General features: G+C 35.3%; 1 protein-coding gene across 5 annotated transcripts in view; it reads right to left on the reverse strand.

Annotated features, from left to right (window-relative positions):
- Positions 1 to 19322, reverse strand: part of frmpd1b (FERM and PDZ domain containing 1b) — a 51253-nt gene that overhangs the window by 30063 nt on the left and 1868 nt on the right. For 3 of the 5 annotated variants that reach the window (XM_079891792.1, XM_079891788.1, XM_079891791.1), the window contains exon 2: positions 6101 to 6239. The gene's annotated coding sequence lies outside the window, so the exon portion shown is untranslated. Of the gene's footprint in view, positions 1 to 6100; positions 6243 to 19322 lie in introns of all 5 variants that reach the window. The other 2 variants (XM_079891789.1, XM_079891790.1) reach the window with 1 other exon arrangement.

A 19322-nucleotide genomic window follows, 5' to 3' on the forward strand; every position in this document is an offset into this window, starting at 1 on the left:
ACACACACACACACACACACACACACACACACACACACACACACACACACACTCTCTCCAGGCCTGGCATTTAAAGGACAAAACGACGTCACAACAGACAAGATCCACATGCATAATAACATCTGCAGATGATAGAAACACACACTGTACCTCTGCAACACACACACACACACACACACACACACACACACACACACACACACACACACACTGTACCTCTGCAACACACACACACACACACACACACACACACACACACTGTACCTCTGCAACACACACACACACACACACACACACACTGTACCTCTGCAACACACACACATTAAATCCGTCTAATTACCTGAGCGTCTTCTCTCAGTCCTGCTGCTACAAACACACACACATCTCTCTCTTCTGGCCACTGACTGCTGAGTGTGTGTGTGTGTGTGTGTGTTTGTTATCACACTCACAAACCTCTGAACTGCACTTACAAACACATTCTGCACGTCTGATCAACACACACACACTTCTTCCTCAGAGTTTCGTCATGCTCAGGATAATCTGCCTGATTATGCACTGATTTGCATGGCATTGCATCGCTGGAGAGGGTCATGTGACCTTTAACCTTTGCTCTATGAGTCAACGATTGCACACAGATTGAGCTCCTGATGTCTATGAGGTTTGACAGATACTCATGTACACACACACACTGAAGATGGACACACACCCACAGCTAACTAACTTACATTTGTTCAGAAAGATTGGAATTGTTTTACGATCATGATGCCTGAACGCGTGACGTTTGTGTTGCATTATGGGTCGCCTTCTGACACTTTTCATAACAATAATATGTAAAATCAAGCTCATGTAGCTAGATATTGTTGTTATTGTTTACTTCAACTAACATTTTTTAGCTAAATTCAAAATATTAATAAATGAATTTGAGCTAAGTATACGGAATACATTTTAAATATATATATATATATATATATATTTAAAATATATTCCGTATACTTAGCTCAAATTCATTTATTAATATTTTGAAATTTAGCTAAAAATGTTTAGTTTATCAATTTTTTTATATATACATATATATATTTTTATGACAAAAGGCTCATGACAAAATTACTAAAATTAAAATGAAATATTAAAAATATAAAAGCTAATTTAAAATATGAATAAATAAATCTGAGCTAAATACTGTATACTAAAAAAAACAATTATATATATATATATATATATATATATATATATATATATATAAAATTGTTTTTTTCTGAAAATATAAAACCTAATTCAAAATATTAATAAATAAGATAGACATAATATAAGCGAAATATACTAAATATATAAAATAATATAATAATCAAATAAAAATGACAAAAGCTCATGACAAAATTACTAAAACTTAAATTACAGTGAAAACTAAAAATATAAAAGCTAATTTAAAATATGAATAGATACTATAATAATATTAAAATAATACTAAAATAATAAACACTGTGACTGTAGCTCATGGTTTATATTCACATTCTCACAGGCATAAATATAACAAAAGCGAACAGAATAAGAGATAGAGTCTTTATGTTACAGAACAATAATCATAAATCAGCGTTTTTGTCCTTTGAATGCAGACGCTTTCTTTATAAATATTGCTGTTTCCAAAATGTGTCAATTATGAAACAAATTTGATACAGAATCCAATGCAGTCAAACCTAGTAGAGTAATACTTAGGATTAATGATATGAACATAATATCACAGTACGAGCGTCAGTATGATATCATATCACTCCTAACATCCATGATCCGATGGATGAAGTGTTCAGATTCACTCCGAAATTGCAAACGCTGCTTCATGCCTATATCTATGAATATACATTATTAAATATTATACGACGACCTCTTGACCTCCTTTACATTTGCTGCTCTCGTGGGGCAAACGTGATTAAACCCGCGAGCATTCAGAGCGCTGAACGTGTGTGTGTGTGTGTGTGTGTGAGGCATTAGTGGATTAGTACGCCCACCTGGTAAGGGTGTCATGTAGTCGCTCGTGCTGATCCGGACTGATCTGGACTGATCCGGATCTGTAGATCTGAGGCTGCGTTTAAGCAGGAGAGGCTACAGACATTTAATCGCTGTGTAAAAGATAACTGGATGAAAGTAAAGAGACTGCAGAGAATGTGTGTGTGTGTGTGTGTGTGTGTGTGTGTGTGTGTGTGTGTGTGTGTGTGTGTGTCTCTGCTTACAGCTGTTGCCGCTGGCTAGCCTTCTTGATGGGGGGAAGAAGCGCTATACGGATCAGATGAAGAACGCCTTGAGGAAGAGTGAGATCAGACCTGAGGATCTGGAGGATCAGAGATGGAGAGGACAACCAGAAGACAGCAGAGGCGAGCCAGCGAGCCTGTGTGTGTGTGTGTGTGTGTGTGTGTGTGTGTGTGTGTGTGTGTGTGTGTGTGTGTGTCAGTGTGTGTGTGTGTGCGCTGACTCAGGTAAGAGCTGCTGCCCTTGTGGAGTCATGAAGATATCAGTGGTGACAGTTTTAACTCCTGTTCATCCATAAAAACATGAGTCCTCTTCTCTCTCCAGCTGCATTTCTACATCTTCAGCAAGACTCAGATCAAACAGCCCATATTACGCCCTTTTACAAACTCTTGATTTCAGGCTCTACTAGAACAGGTTTTCCTGCTTGAATGTTGATTATTTTCCTCATATTCTCCATTGTTGCGGCTCCTCTCTTCCCAGTCTGTCAGTAACGCTCTGTTTACTTCCTGTCTCTATGAAGCCCCTCCTTCTGAAAAGCACACTGTGCTCTGATTGGTCGGCTGGATCAGTGTGTTGTGATTGGTCGAGCGCTTTGAGTGTGTTTGGGAAATGTCCCGCCCCTTCCCATAACCGCCAGTTTAACACACTACACACTAACTCAACCAGGCCCCGCCCCTTTATTCTGCGCATGAATTATTATAATGAGGAATATTGTGACGTGTTCGTTCCCGGAAGAAACTCAAGACTACAATGGAGGCGTTTCAGGAGTTCAGAAACACTGACACTGATATAGAGAAGAACTGTGTGACTTTGCAGAGATTTATCATGATCAAACTGCAACATTAATCAACAAAAAATCATTCAAATTTGGATTGATTTTATTAATAATGAATAATTCAGACTAAAGTGTGAAGCTTTCAGCAAATTCATGAAAAGACTCTCTAATCAAATGACTATGGCTAGGACACCAGTTGAACTCTACTCAAGATCAACATTTATCTTGTAGATTTCACAAGCAATCACAAAGTAACGCATTTAACTAAACATGACATTCTGAAGCAGAAAAACTGAAATAGTTTTTTCTTGTAAAACACACTCCAATAATCTTTGTTCTATTTACAATTCAATAGTAAATATGCATTTTTAAACTCTCATCTATTGTAAATAAATATTGCATCCAATATTGTTGGATGTTGTGATTATTTTAATATTAATTGTCTTGCCTTGCAACTTCCAAACAAAATCAAGCATATTTTGTATATTTTTACTGTAGTAGAAATCCTCAAACTAATCTCACAGTCTCTCGTAAGGATTGCACTGATCCTGCAGACTCAGAGACTCCACTATTCTCGGTATATAATGTTTAATATTTTACATTTATGTATGTGTTTACTGTGATATATAGGGCCTGCCGTCTCGTCGTCGTGTTATTTGCTCTTATTTGACTTTTATTCAGTCTGGCCCGTACGATATGTAATGATTCTGGTTCCTCAATGATTTGTTTGTCAATCATTTTGAGGAAGAAAAACACTATTCTCAGAAGCTTTAATGCCAAATTATGACCGTTTCAGACTAGATTTAAATTGCATGAAAAAAAAAAAAAAAATACATTTTTTATATAATTTCATCTATTTTATTTTCAGAAGCTCTTTTACGGAACCAGAATGCATTGAGAATATTTGATAACAGCATTTCTAACAGAACTGCACCTTTTACACACCAATTGTACATTTTCTTGGCAAACAAGGTAAATTACAAGCAATTATATATAATTGGAAAAAATAAAGCACTGTTTATTTCATTTGTACATTATGTTGTGTATTTTTATTTTTGCCACTTTGGCCTAAATGTCTGCCAATATTTTATCAATATATATATATATATATATATATATATATATATATATATTAGGGCTGTCAAAAGATTAATCGCGATTAATCGCATCCAAAATAAAAGTTTGTGTTTACATAATATATGTGTGTGTACTGTGTATAATTATTTTGTATATATAAATACACACACATGCATGTATATATTTAAGAAATATTTGCATACATATACTGTATATATATTTATATAGTTTATATTATATATAAATATAATTTTTTATATATATAAATAACACATTTTTCACACATACATGCATGTGTGTGTATTTATATATACAAATTTAATTATACACAGTACACACACATATATTATTAAAAACAAACTTTTATTTTGGATGCGATTAATCGCGATTAATCTTTTGACAGCCCTAATATATATATATTACAAAAAATAATTAATAAAATAATTATATAATATAATTAATATATATATATATATATATAATACCCAGTCACTTGCAAAATAGTAAAACCTTCATGAAAGAGAATTGTGATAAAATCGTGATTTTCCTGAAAAAAATAAAAATAAAATCATGATATGATTTTTTTTTTTGCCATATCGCCCATCCCTAAATCAAAGTTTGGGAATCAGTGCTGTCAATCAAACACCTAATGATGCTCACAATAATAACTATCCTTCATCTATTAATCAGAGCTATGGTTCACCATGTGGTTCAGCATCAGATCACACCGGAAATCTGCAAAGCATCTATTAATGTTTCCTGCAGTAACTCTACACCCTCCCTGCCATGTCTGTCCCAACCCCCCTCTCCTGCTGCACACACACACACACACACACACACACACACACACACACACACACACACACACACACACACACACACGTCTATAATAAGCACCATGCACGCTGTTAAGTAAGACCGCTTGCTCACACTTCCTCTCATCACGATCCATTACTGATAGATTCTCTTATAATACGTAACTGGGTCAAGCGTTGGAGAGGATCTTCCCAGTGCGAGACGGACTGTAGATGTTAATCTGTTAGAGGACACTCAGCGTTAGCATTTATTATATTTGCTTGAGTGCTTGACATTGCTGGTTGACTGCACTGGCCTTCAACACTCATGCGATGTGACTGTGACCCGCTGCACTGTGTGTGTGTGTGTAAAGCTGACCTAAATGTAAGTTGATGCAAACGCAATTACTTTCCGTATAAATAGACACTTATATTTATAACTACTTTTATGGAACATTAAAAAAAAAAAGTTTGCTTTCATTGAATGGAAAAGAGCAGATGTCGATGAATGACGTGAGGATGAGCAACTATTCCTTTAAAGTCCCCCTGTGGTGAAAATCCAGCTTTTAATGTTGTTTATGTGTCTATGTGGTGTTTTTAATCTGCTTTAACACAAACCATGTGTAAATTCATAAGTCGACAGCATTGCTGAGTATTTCCTCCTTAAAACTGCAGTGAACCAAAGACAGTCTCAAAAACACGCTTTGAAATCGCTGGTGTTTCTGACGTCACAAACTACCTTGTAACCAATCAGATCAACGTGTGATCGTCAACCAGTGGATCTCTGAGCTGAGTGAGTGAGTGGAGGCGGGGCTCATTTGCATATTCATAGAGCCGCGCATACTAAATGAGGCAAGGGTGTCGAGGTGTTTTTCAAGGAAAAAACGTTTAAATATTTGATTTTGGTGATCAAAAATGAGTTTTAATGGATGAAATGATTGATTACAGGGGGACTTTAACACCAAACTACCCGTTTACACAGTGAAGGTTGCATTTAATCAAATTCAAGTTCACAATCAAAGTCACAGCAGCTTAAATCCCAGAGGGAGTGAAAGCTCAGCGTCTTCAGAAAGATGAATCCTCATGTGTTTCTAATTGAAAATCTAGTTTCTAATTGTTTCTAAGCATCCGCTTGTCACACCTGCAACTAATATACATACACTAATATACATACACTAATATACATATTTCCACCAGAGTAGCTTGATCTCACCTGGGTGTGGTTTGTGTCCTATCAGCTCCAGAACGCAGAAATCTCAGCGCGTGATTGGACGTCACATCTCTCTTGTGTGGATTGGTTGAGAGGTGGCAGAGGCGGGCCCTCACAACCATCAGGACCAATGAGAACTGATCTGCTAGGGATACAATCACAATCATCATTAGAGTCTGAAATGTATGCGTGTATTTCTAACATCATGTGGAAAAATTAAGCAAGTCTGGATCAGAGACTTTCATGTCTATATTTGATTGTGTTTATACACACATGCATATCGAATATAGCTGGGCAACACATCGGAATTAAGCAATATTATTAATATAACTATGATTTTAATGCACTTTTTAAATGGCCAAAAATGTTTTCTAAAGGTTGTCTATTTAGATTAGTTTTTACTGTATTTCACTTGCATCAAAGTCACTAAATCAAAATTAGATAATTTTTTTTATTACTGAGTATTGCAGTGTTTATTATGAATGATTTATCGGTGCACATCATTATTGTTTTAATAATCTTGAATGAGAATAAGTTCCTCTCGCAGCATCTCTTCTCTTCTCTGATGATGTGGGCGGGGCAACCTGTCACTCACATGAGATCAGCCAATAGCAAACCACAACCATCCAATCAAATCCACACAGACAAAATCAAGCCCCGCCCACATTTGTTCTCGTTCCAGAAGCGTTTCACTCGGATATACGACACAATAGAGAAGACGAGCACAACTTACGTATCATGCTGACTTTAAAACAATCTGAATCTACTAGGCAAGGATGACTGTTTGATTGAAAATATGACTCTTTTTAAGTCCTTTAAGAGCAAATACTTTGAGATTCGCTGTTACTAATGCATCTTCTCTGATTTATAAGTGGCATTAGACTTGGTAAATCTGAATCTGATTCATTTCTAAGAATCAGTTTAATTCAATGTATCAATTCCAAATGGTTCATGAGAGAGAGAAAAAAACTAGAGATGCACGATATGAAAATTTGTGCCGATACCGATAACCGATAAATCTTTATATTTGAAAGCCGATAACCGATATATTTATGGAAGCTTGTTTCCTCCACTGAATAATAAATAAATAATAATAATTGTGACTTTTTATCTCACAATTGCGAGTTTACATCTTGCGAGATATAAAGTCAGAATTCGGACTTTTTTTCTCGCAATTCTGACTTTATAACACATAATTGCGACTTTATATCTCGCAATTCTGACATCTTTTCTCAGAATTGTGAGATATAAACTCCAATTCTAAGGGGAAAAAAAGACAGACTTTTTTTTTTTTTTACCTCAGAATAGTTTATATCATCCAATTCTGACTTTATATCTTCCAATTGCGACTTTATTTCTCAGAATTGCGACTTTATTTCTCACAATTCTGACTTCATATCTCGCAATTGTGAGATAAAAAGTCGCAATTATTATTATTTATTTATTATTCAGTGGCGGAAACAAGCTTTCATGTATATTGGCCGAAAAACTAAAACTAAAATTATTAACTGAAAATAAATACAAAAACTATAAATAAAAATAAATGAAACCTTAAATAGGAATATAAAAAATATATATATAACAAAACTGATAAAATGACTACATTAAATTACTAATAAGTGAACTAAAATTAACATGAAAATCAAAGTTATAAAAAAAAATATATAGGATGAAGCAGGTAATTTTTACATATTATATATATATATATATATATTAGTGTATATTAGGGATGCACTGATATGAACATTTTGGCCGATAACCGATAAATCTTTATATTTGAAAGCCGATAACCGATATATTGGCTGATAAATCTAAATCCAAATTTTTATGTAATTTTTGAGAGCCTGATTACAAAAACAAAAGTCTCACCATTAAAAGCCACGTCCCAAACACACAATTATAAAGTTCTCATTATACTTTTATACAGCCGATATGACAGACTTGCACATGTTGCATCTGTAATTTCATTTTAAGTGATTCCAATCATATTTCAAGCAATTCAAAACATCATGGCGAACATCTGAAGTGTCTCAGCTGAAGGAAATAATACATTATTTATCGGGCTTTAATATATCAGCCAAATTTACTTATCGAGCCGATAACGATAACATTAAAAATGAACATATATCGTATATGGTGGCCGATATATCGTGCATCCCTAAAAAACAACAACTTTAAAGCCATTTCAGAGCAAATACATTGAGATTTTTTGTAACTATAGCTTTAGCATTAGCTCAGCCTGTTCAATATCATCCGAGATGTCTCTGATATCATCTGAAATACAGAAAGGCAGACCTTTTGACTCTGTGTGCGTAACTGCACACCTGGTCCGCATCCGAATCAGCAGATAAATCTGCATATCCGCACTAATCCTGATAGATTAATCTATTTTCTGTGCAGAGCCTCGCAGGGCTAACGTGCAGCGCTTGTCCATCGCGCACACGCTTTATTAACATTTCAGAGTGTGTGTATCTCTGTGACTTTCACTCCAGTGCACATGAACTCATGCGATGGCGGCAGTCATGCAACAGTCACGAGAGGCTCGCATACGTCGGGCTCTTTGGGTCTCCAAGACGCTTGAGGTTTCAGAGAAACATACATTTGGCCTTGACTTTCCCAGTGTCCCCTACAGCAACCCGAGATCCAGCCTTTCTGTGATGCTTGCCCTCATTACGCAGCATGTAACTAGCTCATGCAGACTCATGAATAATGAATTTCAATAATGCAGCTACTGTACTTGAGCAAGACTGATGCGCCAAAGAGAGAGAAAGGTGTGATGAGAGATGGATGAAGCATAACAATGGATATAATGGTTCCCATTGGAGAGAAACATCACATCTCAATATGGAGAACACGTTGAGATCTTGATGTTTCTCCCCCTGTGGTGAAAATCCAGCGTTTAATGTTGTTTATGTGTCTATGTGGTGTTTTTAATCTGCTTAAACCATGTGTAAGTTCATAAGTCGACAGCATTGCTGAGTATTTCCTCCTTAAAACTGCAGTGAACCAAAGACAGTCTCAAAAACACGCTTTGAAATCGCTGGTGTTTCTGACGTCACAAACTACCTTGTAACCAATCAGATCAACGTGTGATCGTCAACCAGTGGATCTCTGAGCTGAGTGAGTGAGTGGAGGCGGGGCTCATTTGCATATTCATAGAACCGCGCATACTAAATGAGGCAAGGGTGTCGAGTTACATTCAAGATTTTTTTCAAGGAAAAAACTTTTAAATATGTAATTTTGGTGATCAAAGATGAGTTTTAATGGATAAAATGATTGACTAAAATGTCTAAAATTTGACAAGACCCAATTATTTATCTCAAAATAAAAATACAAAGAATACAAAATGCAAAATTAAAACATGCTATCAAATCAATTTATAATATAATTAATATTAGCTATAATATCCACATTCAAATGAATAGCTCAAGATTAATATAGTTTTGCATTTTGATTTTAACACTGTTTCAAAGTACTTCAACATTTAAACCACTATTTTTAGTTGATTGTCTTTCAATAATCACAATAACTTTGCCTCTTACCATGTTCTCATTTCTCCTCAAGTCAACATAAATGTGTCATTTGCAACCCATTTTACCAGCATGATTTGCCGCATCTCTGGGCGAAACTGGATATAAGAGAAACATTCATTGCAAGGACTTGATTATATAGAGAAACTGAGTCAAATAAGTGTTGGCTAAAATAGTGCATGAAAAGTCATTTTCAGAGGAAGACAAAGTACATTGTAGGTAATTGAAGACATTTCCCTTCATTGCTGCAATAACGTGCGCCACTAAATCGATAACAATCAGGCCATCTTGATTTCATCTGGGCCTTTAGGAGAGGCAGTATTAGACCCTCTCGTGTGCAATCTATGATTGTCTTCTGGGCGGAGAAGAGTAAAGGAAGGGTGAAATGGACATAAAAAGCAAGTGGAAATGTTCTTTAGTGCTGGAAGCTGTGGAAAGGGACGGGGGTGATAGAGACAGTGGGAATAGATGTGAAAACTAGAAACAGCTGAGCGGTGCGACGCAGAACCCTGCCGCAATACAGCAGAATTCATCAGCAACCGGTCAATGAGCATCGGGCAAATAAACAGGCCATGCATGAGTCCGGCAACAGCCTGGCTTTCCAAAAACATGCTGTTTTCTGCTTATCGAACAGCGCAACCCTGGAGTTTCCAATCGGCCCACTCCGAGAATAAACCGCATCATGTGTGCGTGATCATTGCTCAGACACACACAGTCCCCGGGGAATCAATAGTGATCGTGTCGTGCCAAACGGAGAGTTTGTCTCCATCCCGTCTGAGTGGGACAGAAATGGATGTTTGCTTGTGACTCTGACATTTACAGCTCTCATTAAACTGATCCAACAGCTGTCGGAGGAGCCGGCCCGCAACCGTCCAGGAGAGTCAGCTGAAGCCTTCTCTCACGCAAACACCAGACCGCACTTCATCCCTGCTTTACGAAAGATTAATGTTACCTAAAGTTGTGTGGCTAGTTGAATATGCACCGATAAATCATTCATAATAAACACTGCAATATTCAATATTAAAAAAAAGAATTGTTCATTTTGATTTAGTGACTTTGATGCAAGTGAAATACAGTAAAAAAAATAATCTAAATAGACAACCTTTAGAAAAAGTTTTTGGCCATTTAAAAAGTGCATAAAAATCATAGTTATATTAATAATATTGCTTAATTTCGATGTGTTTCCCAGCTATATTCGATATGCATGTGTGTATAAACACAATCAAATATAGACATGAAAGTCTCTGTTTGATCCAGACTTGCTTTAATCTTTCAACATTCACACACACAGTTTTCACACAAAGTGCATAAAAATCATAGTTATATTAACAATATTGCTTGAATATGCTATAATGATGATTTTTTTTTTTAAACAATAGGATTTTCAATTGGCTTTTGGATAAGCTCTGTGACCAAGAAAAGTTTATGATTCACACCAAGGATGACTATAACAATAACAATATAACTATAAATATAAAAGAATAGCAGAGTCCAACACTATAACTATAACAGCACAGATAACAACATATTGTTGGAATCACTTTAAAGTCGCCTTGTGGTGAAAATCAAGCTGAAATGTAGTTGAAATAATGTAAATTGCTGTTTCAATGATGAAACAATATTTAGGCCTAATGCCAATATGAATGGTCGTAAAAAGTTTAACCATAATCAAGCCTTTGAAACAATGTTGCAAAAACTTGCAATATCAACATTGATTCGATTTGCAGACATATAATTTATGTCTTAAAGTCCCCCTGTGGTGAAAATCCAGCTTTTAATGTTGTTTATGTGTCTATGTGGTGTTTTTAATCTGCTTAAACCGTGTAAATTCATAAGTCGACAGCATTGCTGAGTATTTCCTCCTTAAAACTGCAGTGAACCAAAGACAGTCTCAAAAACACGCTTTGAAATCGCTGGTGTTTCTGACGTCACAAACTACCTTGTAACCAATCAGATCAACGTGTGATCGTCATCCAGTGGATCTCTGAGCTAAGTGAGTGAGTGGAGGCGGGGCTCATTTGCATATTCATAGAGTCGCGTATACTAAATGAGGCAAGGGTGTCGAGTTACATTCAAGATATTTTAAGGCATGAAGAATTTTTTTCAAGGAATTTTTTTTTTTAAATGATAATTTCGGTAATCAAAGATGAGTTTTAAGGGATAAAATGATTGACTACAGGGGATGATTTTTTTTCAGCTGATGAACAATATTTTGGTTTTACAGCCGATCAGAATCAATCCTACTTTAAAGAGCGCAAGCATTTAAAGCAACAGGCGATTAAACAGCAGCGCGCTTATAATAAATAAAGATATCGTCCGCTGGTGTGGACACTAATAGTTAGTTATTCTTATAGTTATCGTTCTGGTCTGAACGGGCTTGTACATCATGATAATGTCCACAAATTAACTACTTTTGAAGCCTAAATACAATCAGCAGAAGTAAAAAGCTGTACCATAGGCTATAAACGAAGTACAGCACGGTCACATGACTTCAACATCACTAAACAACTCTTTCTTTTCCCTGAAAGTTTGAGTTATTACAGTTGGCAACAGCATGATTATAAACTTTAAAAGCAAACTAGTGTATAGATATACGTTTACCTGTTCGGATGATGGCGTTTAATGTCCAGATGAACTCTGTAGTCACTTGTTAGCAAGTAAAAACATTTTTTTTTTTTTAAATCACAAGGTGATATTTATCCATATAACTTGAAAACATCTTGTTCACCACAGCCCTTATTTCAGGCATTTAACCAAAAGCCCATTCAAAAACTCTCTGACTTGACGACTGACCCATTGACTTCAGAACGACTGAAGTGCTAAAATGCTCTGGCCGACAAAAAGATGTAATCCCTGCAGGATTTTTTGAAACTTTAATTGCATTTTTGTATTGATTTTGGGGGGGGGTGAGCAGAATTTGAGAAAGACCACTACATTCGCCACAACACAGTAACTGTATTGTACTGGATCAGACTATCCTCTGTCCATCTGGACAGTCTTTCATTGCATTAGTGCGTAGTTTCAGCCATCTTCCCCTCAGCTGACACAGCGCTGGCCTGTCTCTCGCTCACTCCCTTTCAGCGGGATTGAGGGATTGCATGGAATCAAGAGGATGACTCTATGGGATCTGGCACTGAATGCTCAAATACAGTTTGAACTGAGAACAAGGCACGTTAAAGACGAGGCCAGACCGGGTCAAGACGGGCCGCACCACAGCTTACTGTAGCAGAGCTGAACTTGCTCCCGTCATATTTAGTGGTGGGAATCGAAACTCGATTCCAATTCTGGAATCAGACGGATACTTAAAGGGGTGGTGTAATGCGCCTTTTCACAAGATGTAAAATAAGTCTCTGATGAGTGTGTGTGTGAAGTTTTAGCTCAAAATACCCCACAGATATTTTTATATTGCATGCTAAAATTGTCACTTTTTGAGGGTGAGCAAAAACGCACCGTTTTTGTGTCTGTCCCTTTAAATGCAAATGAGCTGCTGCTCCCGGCACAGAGGGCGGAGCTTCAAGAGCTTGTGTGTGTGTTAACTTTCTTCTAGTCATTGATTAGCATATTCTGTCAAGATAATCTATAAATCGCTAGTGTGGGAACTGTTGTAAGACGCCTACAGAGTGACATGCTCTTGTCTTTGTGTTACGTGTTGCAATAAATGTGAAAAGACGGATCCCCTTTGTTGCGTGTGTGTTTCCAGGGGGAGGGGTTTATGTAAATTCTAGGGTTGGTGATGTCACTAACCCGGGAGGAATGTGGTGTAGTCTCTACCAGCCGTTTGTTGTAGTCCTTAAAAAGCGATTTCTGTAAAAGCAAATATCTCCCTTTGCTTTGAACTTTGAGCGTTGTAACTTTGCAGATGTTGTTTATGATCAAACAGCAACATTACACACTAACTAAAGTTAGAAAAGTCAAATCATAATCAACCACCCCTTTAAGGTCAGGAATCGGATACTTGTTAATGAAAATTCCTTTGTGTGCATTTTAAGGATTTAAACCATTCATGTGCAAGAAGACGCTGACGTGTTTCAAAACGAGCGCACGGAAAGCCACCGCTCATACGCAATAGTGCGCGATACTGAATTTGACACTTGAACAAACAAATACACACAAAAATATGTCGTTATTAAACACATTCGGTTATGGTTTAAGTGAACGCAAACGGTTGACAGAGGAAACGCATGTGTATCAGTATATTGGATCCGTGCGGCTCTTAAAGTGACGGCAGCCTAATATTCCCTCTATAATAACATTAATCCAAACAGAATGTCCAAGCTGCTGATTTCCATGCAATGACCAACATTTGTTTCAACATTTATTCACAGGTAAATCAATGTCATGGATCAAGGTTGAATCAAACATTTTGTTTTGAGGACATATTAAATTCCCCCGTAGTCAATAATTGTATACCTTAAAACTCATCTTTGATCACCGAAATTACATATTTAAACGTTTTTTCCTTGAAATTGTTTTTTTGTTAATGCCTTAAAATATCTTGAATGTAACTCGACACCCTTGCCTCATTTAGTATGCGCGGTTCTATGAATATGCAAATGAGCCCCGCCTCCACTCACTCACTCAGCTCAGAGATCCACTGGATGACGATCACACGTTGATCTGATTGGTTACAAGGTAGTTTGTGACGTCAGAAACACCAGCGATTTCAAAGCGTGTTTTTGAGACTGTCTTTGGTTCACTGCAGTTTTAAGGAGGAAATACTCAGCAATGCTGTCGACTTATGAACTTACACATGCTTTAAGCAGATTAAAAACACCACATAGACACATAAACAACATTAAAAGCTGGATTTTCACCACAGGGGGACTTTAAGGTATAAATGATATGTCTTCAAATCGAATCAATGTTGATATTACAACATTGTTTCAAAGGCTTGATAAAAAAAAAAAAAAGGTCAAATTTTATATAACCATTCAGCATTAAATATCGTTTCAGCATTTAAAACAGCAAACAACATTATTTCAACTACATGTCAACACTGAAGGTCAGTCACATGCCGACTGTGAAAGCATACAGAAAACCCTAAAAACAGTGTATATTCCACATATTGTAGTTACCTGAATGATAGTTGTGTCTGAGGAACAAACAAAAAATTATGAAATAAAAATCTCTTAAATTGCATTTGTTCAGATGTATTTAAACGAATATGTGCATGCAAGATTTTAATAAATGATGACTTTAATTTCATTGTATGGTGTTTATTTGTCACGGTCACAAAGTTCTTTAATAGTATATAAAACAACAGTTCAGAGATTATTAATATGCGTTTGGAGCAACACGAAGGCGAGCAAAGGTCTATTTCTTTAATAATATAATATTTCTACTTATTTAATCATGCCGTTCCTATAAATACTGAAGCGATGCTTGACTGGTTCTCCACAGTGGGGTTCGTGCATGAGCAGATCTAGAGACTCGAAGAAAGAGGCTATTAACCGCACGCCCTCCAGGTCCACATGCCACTGAATTTTACAGATTCCACTGAGATTTCTAAGATTTCACGTTGCGCAAATGCACGTCAGACGTGTCCAGTTCTCCCATTCCTGAAAAACATACAGTAATAAGATGTGGCATATGCTCTGAATACCAAGGGTTCAATCCAGGACTAAAGCAATGGCGCAGGCGTTCACAGCGTCAGTCCGTAACTAGGTCAGATGCGTTTCATCCCATTCCCATTAACCAACAGCCGAGTGAATGGTTCAGTCCCAGTATAATGGCGTTTCCTTCGCTTTGTCAGTAGTTTGTTGTTTGTGTTGAAAATGATTCCACGTTTCCTCTTTAGCACTAATTAAATCGCCCTTCTCTTCCCCCGTTCTGCCTGTCAGAGCCGGCCATTAGCATAATAAAAGAAAGCAGCTTTTGTGCAACCTCTCAATTCAATTCCGCCGGCGACCGAGGGCTCTCAGTTCCCAGCATGCCGTTCAATCTAGCCACCATTTGGAGATTAATATTCTGCATTTGCACATATTAATGACTTGCATGAGGTAATTAGAGAATGTAGGGACTTCTGAGGGTCTGTGTCTTGGGACACAGTGTTGTTTTAGTTTTTATTTAAATTTTATTCATATTTTGAATTCGCTTTTTTTTGGTTTTTGAGTTAATTTTAGTTTGATTTTTAGTAACTTCGTCATGTTTTTTCTCTTCATTTCATTAATTTATTGTTTTTTAACATTGCTTTTTAAGTTTAATTTATTTTTATTTTCATTTCATTAGTTTATTGTTTTTTAAACATTGCTTTTTAAGTTTAATTTATTTTTATTTGTATTTCATTAGTTTATTGTTTTTTAAACATTGCTTTTTAAGTTTAATTTATTTTTATTTACATTTCATTAGTTTATTGTTTTTTTAAACATTTCTATTTAAGTTTAACTTATTTTTATTTTCATTTCATTAGTTTATTGTTTTTTAAACATTGCTATTTAAGTTTAATTTATTTTCATTTTCATTTCATTAGTTCATTGTTTTTTAAACATTGCTATTTAAGTTTAATTTATTTTTATTTTCATTTCATTAGTTTGTTTTTTAAACATTGCTATTTAAGTTTAATTTATTTTTATTTTCATTTCATTAGTTCATTGTTTTTTAAACATTGCTATTTAAGTTTAATATATTTTTATTTACATTTCATTAGTTTATTGTTTTTTAAACATTGCTATTTAAGTTTAATTTATTTTTATTTTCATTTCATTAGTTCATTGTTTTTTAAACATTGCTATTTAAGTTTAATTTATTTTTATTTTCATTTCATTAGTTTGTTTTTTAAACATTGCTATTTAAGTTTAATTTATTTTTATTTTCATTTCATTAGTTTATTGTTTTTTAAACATTGCTATTTAAGTTTAATTTATTTTTATTTTCATTTCATTAGTTCATTGTTTTTTAAACATTGCTATTTAAGTTTAATTTATTTTTATTTACATTTCATTAGTTTATTGTTTTTTAACATTGCTATTTAAGTTTAATTTATTTTTATTTCATTGGTTTATTTTTTTATTTTTAACATTGCTATTTAAGTTTAATTTATTTTTATTTCAGCTTTAGTTTTATTTCCAGTTAAAAGAAATAATAAATTAGTGCTTCATCTTGTTTCAGCTTTACCCAATCAACAGAAATGTTTTAGTTTTAGTTAACGACTGAAATTCCTGATTAAAAATGCATTGAAATCAATTGCTATTAGTCGGTTGGCTTGTGCTAAAAATACACAACATTAACTTTTAAGAAGATTTAAGATGTAGTTTCTCCGTTTCTGGAAAAAAAAGTTTGTTTGACGGATGCACACAAATTTCTGTCCCATTATAATTCTCTCTAGTATGAATTATAAACACCTCCTGATAGCAAATCATGAGCTGCATCTTTAATTAAACGATTTAATAATCAATTAAAAGGGACTTTTTACCTGTATGTTATTACACTGTATCCACATTGGACCAGCGGTTTGGAAAATGGATTCTGCGGCGCCATCTTCTGGTCAAACACGGGAATTAATTCACAGTGCATTCTGGGTATTCGCAATGCATTGTGGGATTGAATGAGTGCACTCAATAACTATTGTTTCCTCAAATAGTGCCCTATTTCATGCTATAGGGGGCATTAAACACAGCCGTGGTCCTATTGGGAGATACAAGGGTTCGTACATTTGGAGGAACAAAAGCGTAACGGCTAAATAGGATCACATGTGCATTGACAACCAATCACATTACAGCCTTGACATCATTGAGTTGTGCGAGTCAATCACTGTTTGCATACCAAAGTGACATAAACTGAATAATACCTGTCGCAAAATGATCCGCGACTTCTCTTACAAAACGGCATTGTTTTCAGTCGCAACTCTAAAAATAGACCAATCCAACACGAATGTTTAAGGTCAAACATGTTGAAGATTAGCTGTCGATTCATTAAAGGATGAGCTTCAGTGAAGCCTCTCCTCCACTTATTTTGGACCTTGGAAACTTGCCTTAAAGCGGGTTTGGTTTTGCCAGGCTGTGACGCGAACTAAAGGCAATTAACCATTTAAAACAAGATATTTAAACTTGTATTTCACAAAATGTGATTCAGATCAGCCGTTCAATTAAGCAAAAATGCTTCATTTAGAGACAAATTTATCAAATTATGCAGACAAGAGAAGGCCAGAGGTCATCATACAGCGGAGAATAAACCTGTGCATGTTTTTGTGTGTGTCATGGTGAAGCGAAAGTGAATTTGGGTCACGGGATCTTCCTGTATTTCCTGATGTGTAATTACAGCAAGCCGTCGCTCTGCACAGAAAACACATCATATGTTCCCCATTCATCATCACTGAGTCATCAACATGAGCCTGAAACAACACACACACACACACACACACACATCCTACATGCTAATGCTTGAGATGTGAGATCATTACAGAACAACAACAGTCTGGATCAGGAAGCAAAAAAATTCCCTGCATTTTGCATAACAAATTAATCTTTCAAAACAGCCCTGCTATGAACTCTGTAAGCGGGGATGTTTGCTTCTGCAGAGGCCACACGGCAGCATTATTAGCATTATTGTTGTTTTAAAAAAAAATCATGTTTAATTGCACATTTATTTCAATGCATGATTTGAAATGTTATTTGCGAAGTCTTTTATCATTTTTTTCTTAACTTGAACTAAGATACTTTTTCACTTCAAATCAAAGATTGCAATATTGTCATTTATATTGCAAAACCTTTTTTTAATGCCATTGAATTGGAAAAAAAATTACAATGGGAAAAATAGTTTGAAGCAAAAACACACACACAAAAAAAGTTGCTTTATATTTTGCCAGATATTTTGTTTAGAAAAATATCATGATTTTTTTCTTGAAATGAACCAGTCGATGATAACTAGATTGTTCTTAAGATAAATGTACAACTTACTTTGATTTACTCTTTCGTTTATTTTACATAATTACATTATCATTCATCTCTCCTAAAACTGTGCCCACAAACCATAAACTAGGTAAGCTCGTTTCCGCCACAGAATAAACATTTTTAAAAGATAATTGCGACTTTTTATCTCACAATTGTGAGTTTATATCTCACAATCTGACTTTATAACACGCAATTGTGAGGAAAAAAGTCAGAATTGTGAGAGAAAAAATTGCAATTACCTTTTTTGTTGCTGGAATGCTGGGTTGTTTTAACCCAATTTTGGGTCAAGTATGGACAAACCAAAACGTTGGGTTAAGTTTTTAAATTACATTTTTAACCCAACGTTTGGGTTTGTCCATATTTGACCCAAAATTGGGTTAAAACAACCCAGCATTCTTTTAGAGTGTATGAAAGCTCGTTTCCGCCACAGAATAAAAAAATGAAAAAAGGTAATTGCAATTTTTTATCTCACAATTCTGACTTTTTTCCTCACAATTGCGTGTTATAAAGTCAGATTGTGAGATATAAACTCACAATTGTGAGATAAAAAGTCGCAATTATCTTTTAAAAATGTTTATTCTGTGGCGGAAACGAGCTTCGATACATAACTTAATACTTCATATAGAGTAAAATATACATTAAACACAAAAACCATGTGTCTAAAAGAACCATTAACACTATGTCCTGATATAAGCCAGAAATATACATTGTTGTACACATGCCTGTTTAATAGAGATTCAAAGCTGTGTCTGTACATTTTGTTTAATAAGGAAACTATATGTTAGCTAGCAACGCCAGAACGCATCA

Source organism: Squalius cephalus (genome assembly GCF_949319135.1).
Source record: "Squalius cephalus genome assembly, chromosome: 14".
Taxonomy (NCBI): domain Eukaryota; kingdom Metazoa; phylum Chordata; class Actinopteri; order Cypriniformes; family Leuciscidae; genus Squalius; species Squalius cephalus.